We start from the raw sequence: 7,342 nt of genomic DNA on the forward strand, positions 1-7,342 counted from the left end.
ATCCCAGCACTCGGGAGGCAGGGGCAGGCAGATCTCTGTGAGTTCAAGGCCAGCCTGTTCTACACAGCAAACTCCAGGCCAGCTGAGGCTACAGGGAGACCCTGTCTCAAAAAGACAGAAAAAACAGCCAGGTGTGGTGCATGTTTGTAATCCCAGTACTTGAGCGATGGAGGCAAGATAATCAGGAGTTCATGGTCATTCTCAGCTTCATAAGTTTGAGGTCAGCCTTGGCTATTAAGGTCCTGTCTCAAAAGTAAACAAACAGGGCCAACAAGATGGTTCAGCTGGAAAGGCACTTGTTGTTAAGCCTGACGACCTGAGTTAGATCCCCTGGACTCACATGATAGAAGGAGTGAGCCTACTCCTGCAAGGTGTCCTCTGGTCCAAGAACCATGTGTGTGCGCATACACATGCATGCGCACACACAAAATTAAAGAAAGGAATGAATCTTTTTTGGTCTTTTTGAGACAGGGTCTCCCTGTAGCTCCAGGTGGCCTGGAACTCACTATGTAGACCAGGCTAGCCTTGAACTCACAGAGATCCGCCTGCCTCTGCCTCCCCGAGTGCTGGGATTAAAGGTGTATGCTACCACACACAGCAAAAAAGAATACATTTTTTTAAGTTAAAATTTTTTTCTTGGTCTTTTTGAGACAGGGTCTCCCTGTAGCCCCAGCTGGCCTGGAACTCATATGTAGACCAGGCTGGCCTCGAACTCACAGAGATCCACCTGCCTCTGCCTCCCAAGGGCTGGAATTAAAGGTGTGTACCACCATGCCCAGATGTTAAAAATTTTTTTAAAGGGCTAAGAATATAGCTCACTGGTAGAGCACCTGCCTATCATACATTAGGCCCTACTTTCAATTCCCAGTACCACAGTAATAGTAATAATAATAATAATAATAATCAGCATTATTTCTAGATCTTAAAACTTCAGGCCTTGACGGGCATGGTTACACACAACTTTAATCCCAGAGCTTGAGTGGCAGGGGCAGGTGGATCTCTGTGAGTTTGAGTCTAGCCTGGCTTACATAGTGAGTTCTAGGCTAGCCAGGGCTGCATAATGAGACCCTGTCTCAAAACAAAACAAAACAAAACAAAACAAAACAAAAAACACTTCGGTCTTATGTCAGAAAAGCTTCAGGATTTAGGTTACTGAATAAGTCTCCCTCTAATTATTGATTGTTAATACGTGTGTGTGCATGTGTGTGTGGGTGTGTGTGTGTGTGGGTGTGTGTGCACATGTGTGCATGTAGAGGCCAGAGGTTAACCAGTTGTACTCCTCAATCATTTCTCCACATTTTTTTTTTAAACACTCTTATCAAACCTGGAATTCACCAAGTGGCTAGGTGGGCTGGCCAGAGAGTACCTGCCTGGTTTTTTTATGTGGATGCTGAGGATCTGAATTCAGGTCTTCATGCTTTTGAAGCAAGCACTTTACCCACTTAGCCCATGATCTCCAGCCCCATGATTGTTACTGTGTTTTATAAAGTTAAATACATACCCAAATCTGTAGTTCCTATTAGTGCTACACAGGATCTTTTGACACATTAATTGAGGACAGTGGCACCCACCCTCTTCCCTGGAGTTGGAATTTCTTGCAAGGAGGCAAGACATGTCAGTTTATTGGGTGCTCACAATCCCCATGGTATATGCCTCCAGGGTCTTGCTGAGCATTTTAGATGGCACACGGCCTTGTAGAGGCACCTAGGCTTTTCCTCCCTCTAATGAGCCTCTAGTGAGCCTGAGCTTGAATGAGGGAGGACCAAGCTAAGTAGCAAGGGCTGGGGAAGTGGTATGAAGGGACCCTTGCTTCCTGAGAGAGACTGAGGGCTTAACGTGGCCATTGCCCATGGGAAGGGGTTAGTTTAGAAAGGAGAGGGTCTCTGGGAATTGAAAGTAGGTAATGGCTCAAGCTAGGAGAGATTGTTTGAAAGAGGGGCCAAGTGGCTGGGTGAGGCCAGAGGCCAGTGGCATTTCCTTTGGCTCCAGCCACTCAGGTGGGTGGGACCAGATTGCTCACGCAGAACGCAGGAATCTGCCTTTGTTTCCAGCTGGAGGGGAAACGCCACAAATCCTGCCCCTTTCCCGCCCCTCCAGCATCCGTGCCCAGCCTTTGCCCTTCCCAGGACCAGAAGGCCTTAGACTGAGGAAGCTTGGGCAAGCTTCTTCAGGATCCCCAAACTCATAGGCATCTGCTTCTTGTTCCCCTGTGCAGGCATTGGCAACAGACACTGGGAATGGGGGTCAGAGGCTGGTCTGGAGTAAACAGGCTGGAAGAAGGAGTTAGGTTCAGACATGCTCACCTTCCTCTTCTTAGCAGGACCACAGCTCCTAACAGTCAAGGAAGTTGCTCAGATCTGAAGGGAAGAATTGAGAACAAGCCTTGGGCTCCCCTTAGCACCCCAATGCCTGCTTCATATGGTCAGACAGACTCTGGAGCTCTAGCCCCAGCCACACAGGCAATGAAGAGAGCTAGGTACACAGTGTTGGGGACATAGAGATGGGAGGGGAGGATGGCCTGGAAGCCCAGGGAGCAGGGTGGGCACTCTGCCTTTATTTTCTTTTGGTCAGAGCATCCATATCTTTGTGTCTATGTGACTAAGAGTGTGCATATATGCTTGTGTGTGTGGATTGTCTGTTTGCACCTAAAGCATGCATGTCAATGGGCCCATGTCTGTGATCCTGCAGATCCCTGTGGGTCCCAGCTAACGGTGTGTCTACATGTGGCATTGTGTGACTGTGACCAAAGTTTTCGAAGCAGTTTTATAGGCAGGGCCAAGGGCTATGGAAAGAGGGCTAAGTCTTGTCCCTAAGTTCTCCCTTCAGATCTGGTATATTTTTTCACAATGAGAAGCTCTGGCCTCAGGGATGGAGAAATAGCTCCATTTAAGAGCACTGACTGCTCTTGCAGAGAACTGGGTTCGATTCCCAGTACCCACATGGCAGCTAACAACTGCTCCAGTTCCAGAGGATCCAATGTCTTCTTCTGACCTCCCCACATGTATGTACTTCTTTGACATCTGCTGACTTGGCAGGGGTTTCCTGGGACATGTTGTGGCATGCTGGGGGACTCTGGCCTTCCTAGAACCTGAGTAACCTGAGAGAGAAGGAGGCAGATGATAGAGGTTGTCTACGCATCCCATCCCAAATACAGTGGAGTCTGAACTCTATTCTTTTCTATGCACATTTACTGAGTTGAGTGGCAGCTGGGGGCTGAGCAAGGACAAACAAGTCCTCGCCCATACAGGAGTGAGGGGTGATTTCCTGGATGTCCCCCAGCCTGACTGACATTCTTGTAATTTGTTAGGACTGCCAGCCCTATAGTCCCATCTGTATAGTCCTGGCCTGCCAGTGGGGAGTGGACTACGCATGCTCTTTAAGAACAGCTTGAACAGTTACGGGAAATTTTGGAGACAGGATGGGAGAGGTGTGCCTAGGGTGGGGACATGGAGATATGTTGGAGCTGGTCTGAGAAGATTTCTGGGCTATATGTTTTTACAATTTAGAGCCCACCAAATACCGTGCTAAAATCACAAGGGAGGCCATGGTATCTTTTCTTTACCCATAGCTGATGAAGCAGATAATAAACAGCTGCTTGCCTACCAGTCACATCTGTGACAACATTCAGTGCCTTATACCCTGAGAAGTAGTTGTTATATATGGTCCTTGTTTGATGTTACAGATGAGGAGAGGAAGGCTGGGAGAGGCAGGGCCGGGATAGAACTGGGGTCTACTGGTCTCAAAGGCTTTGCTATGGCTTGTATTTTCTCAGCCTCTACTGACATGGACCCATTGTGGGAGCCTCAGGAGCTGGGATGAGATGAGCTGTCTGGGATGTCAGAGGCGGAAGTTGACTGTGGGAGATACAGGCAGAGCAAAGTAGACTTCTCTCTGTGCTGCACCTGAAGGACTTTAGGGAGTAGGAAGGCTGGCTGTTGTCAGGAGCTGTTAAGGGATTGGAGAGATAAAGCTTGGTGGGAGGAGGGCCTTCTGGAGGAAGGCCTGGGGCCTAGCTTCCCAGGAGATGGCCAGGTATCAGAGGGGGTATAAGACACACCAGGGTGGGGAAATTCCCTTTGCAGAAACCACTGCAACCTCCTACCCACCCCCCTGTTCGGTCAGGACAGAGGGAATGCTACAGATACAGGGTTATTCCTGAGCAGGTGGGAGGAAGGACGGGCAGGCTGAAGAATGAGAGGAAGCCTGGCTGTGAGCAGAGGCAACGTGTTGTACTGGAAGGCTTTGGAGCCTCACAGACCTGAGCTCTAAGCTCCAGCCACTTTGCCACTTACCAGCTGGTGCCATTTGGCCAGTCACTTAATGGTTATAGCCTCGGTTTCCTCCAGTGTGCAATAGGAAGGCTTTGAAGGTCAAATAGGAGAGAAATGACAGAAAACAGGTGTGGCTCAAACTTCATGTCCATTCATTTTTCTCCTCCCCTCCCCTCCCGTCCCCTCCCCTTCTCTTCTTTTCTTTTCGAGACAGGGTCTCCCTGTAGCCCCAGCTGGTCTGGCTCAGAAGGTTCAAATAACTTGCCCAAGGTCTAGGGCCACAGCATTCTTCCACCATGACCATCCTAGGTTGTAGATGTAGTTTCTCTTCCTGCCCAAATGCCCAACGCCAAGGCTGGTATTGTGTGCTGTGATTTCGACACTGGGTGAGGAGGAAAAATAATCTCTAGTTCCAGAGGCCCTGAAGCAGCTCAGTCAAGCTCAGTTCCCAAGGACCTTCTTTAATACCTGCCCTCTTGGCAGCGCTTCACAGTTTGCAGAACCCTTTCTCCATATCACCTAATGCCTCTCCATTCAATAGATGTGGGTTCTGAAGCAAGAGAAACAAATGCTTTGTTGAGTCCATTGCAGCCCCTATAGCTGCCTTCAGAGAGCTCTGGGAGAAACGGGCTCTATCTGGCCTTAGTTATTTCAGCTTTGGGTATGTGAGTTTATGTTCCTATTTAAAGAGTAATTTATCTTTTTTTATTTTTTGTGCATATGAAAGTATTGCCTGCATGTATAAGTGCACCCATATTGTGCAATGAGTGTATTGCCTGCATGTGTGTAAGTGCATCCATACTGTGCAGTGCCCATGGAGATCAGAAGAAGGTTTTGGATTCCCCTGGAACTGGAGTTACAGACAGTTGTTAGCCACTATGTACGTGCTGGGAATTGAATCTGGATTCTCTGCAAGAACAGTCAGTGCTCTTAACAGCTAAGCCTTCTCTCCAGCCCTGAGTAATTTGTTTTTGTAATTTAAAATAATTTATTAATGATTAAAATGATCAGAATGCCCTGTGCAGAAGAATTCCAAATAATTTCTGTTGAGACTCTACCCCCAAGGAGCTAAGGCATGGCTCCTGCCTGCTGGGTGTGAGTCCTCCCTTCAGAGAGGACAGAAAGGGGGTGTTCTAGTTTGCTGTGTGTCATTGTAATAAGTGCCATGACCAAAAAAGCAAGTTGGGGAGGAAAGGGCTTATTTCAGTATCCACTTCTAGGTAATCGTTCATCACGGAGGGAAGTCGGGGCAGGAGCTCAAGGCAGGAGTCTGGAGGCACGAACTGAAGCAGAGATTACAGAATACTTGCTTACTAACTTGCTTCTCTGGCCTGCTCAACTTCCTTTCTTAAACAGTCCAGGCCCGCCTGCCCAGGGATGGTATCATCCACAGTGGGCTGGGCCCTCCTACACCAATTAGCAATTATGAAAATGCCCCACAGACATGCCCACAGGTCAGTATGATTGAGGAAATTCCTCAATTGAGGTTCTGTCTTCCCAGTGTCTCTAGTTTGTGTCAAGTTGACCAAAACTAACCAGCATAGGCGGAAAAGAACAATTTCACAAGAGAAACCTGGCAATACCTCAGCCAACTGATCAACAACAGTGACAGGCTGTAGTCACAGGAAGTCCTTCAGTGCGATCTGATGAGAACTGGCCTCTGTCCATGCTCTTCCTCCTGAAAACCCAAACCCAGAACCTCAGGCTAAACATAAGAAAAACAGCCTCAGGCTATACAGCAAGACCTAGTTGAGAGAGAGAGAGAGAGAGAGAGAGAGAGAGAGAGAGAGAGAGAATATGAGAGTAAGTCCCTCTGAAGGACAGCCACAAAGTAGATGGACTAAAGCTACTCAAACTGATAGAACTGTCAGCAACAAAGAAAGCCTGGGAAATGTTCACAGTCAGAGAACCCAGAGCAGTGATGACAACGAGATGTCCTTCTGGATTCAGTCCTGGGGTAGAGAGAGAGATTGGGCAAAAACTAAGGAGCTGTGAATCTGTTATGGACTGTAGTTGATCATGATAGTAATGTGTTAATCAAAGCTCTTTCATTGCAATAAACACACTCACAATAGGGAAAACTGAGATATTTGTGCACAATCATCACAACTTTCCCATAAATCTTAAACTATTCTAAAAGTACAGAGTTTCTGTTTTTAATCAAAGGGTTCAAAAAGATATCTTGAAACCACCCCCCCATGCACGTCTCACTGCTCCATCCTTTTCTAGAGAAAATGACTGCTTCCTTGCAAGAATGCGCCAAGAAGGCAGTGTGGGCCAGTGCTCTGGAGACCACTTCTGGGTCTCATTCTTGGTCCCTGCCAGCCTCTAACTGTAGGAGCTGAGCAGTCCTGTAACTCTGTGCCAGGTATCCTCAAAGCTGGAGTCCTCAGGACTACTGGGAGGGTCAAATGCATTCTTGCATACAGTAAGCACCTTAGATGTGGTTGCTATAGTTATTAGGAATATATAAGCAAACATGTTTCTGTAACAAATATGCTGAAAAAAATATCTAAAATTTGCAAATAAAGACCCTGCCAAGAGAAGAGCATGGTAGCACATACCTTTACTGCCAGCACTCAGGGGGGTTAAAGGGGGAGGCAGAGGCAGGTGGATCTCTGTGAGTTTGAGGCCAGCCTGGTCTACATAGTGAGTTCCAGGCCAGTGGGGGCTACAGGGAGACCCTGTCTGGAAAAGAAAAAAAAAAAAAAAAGACCCCAGGAAAAGGAGCCAGGCATGGTGGTGCACGCCTTTAATCCCAGCACTTGGGAGGCAGAGGCAGGTGAATCTTTGTGAGTTTGAGGCCAGCTTGGTCTACATAGGAGGTCCAGGCCAGCTGGGGCTACAGAGAGACCCTGTCTCAAAAAAAAGACCAAAAAAAGCTTCCACAAATGTACCATGTACCCCTTCAAAGATATTTCTGCTCTTGGCTAGTAACCCCACTAAGGGAATGTAACTTTGGTTGACACCCTATTTGCCACCCCCACCCCCATCTCCAGGGTCTCTTTGTGTTGCCTATAGGCTAGCCTCAAACTCATAGGCTCAATCCTCCTGCTTCATCCTGCTGAGTA

This window comes from Nannospalax galili, unplaced genomic scaffold (genome assembly GCF_000622305.1).
Source record: "Nannospalax galili isolate Female #2095 unplaced genomic scaffold, S.galili_v1.0 scaffold979, whole genome shotgun sequence".
Taxonomy (NCBI): domain Eukaryota; kingdom Metazoa; phylum Chordata; class Mammalia; order Rodentia; family Spalacidae; genus Nannospalax; species Nannospalax galili.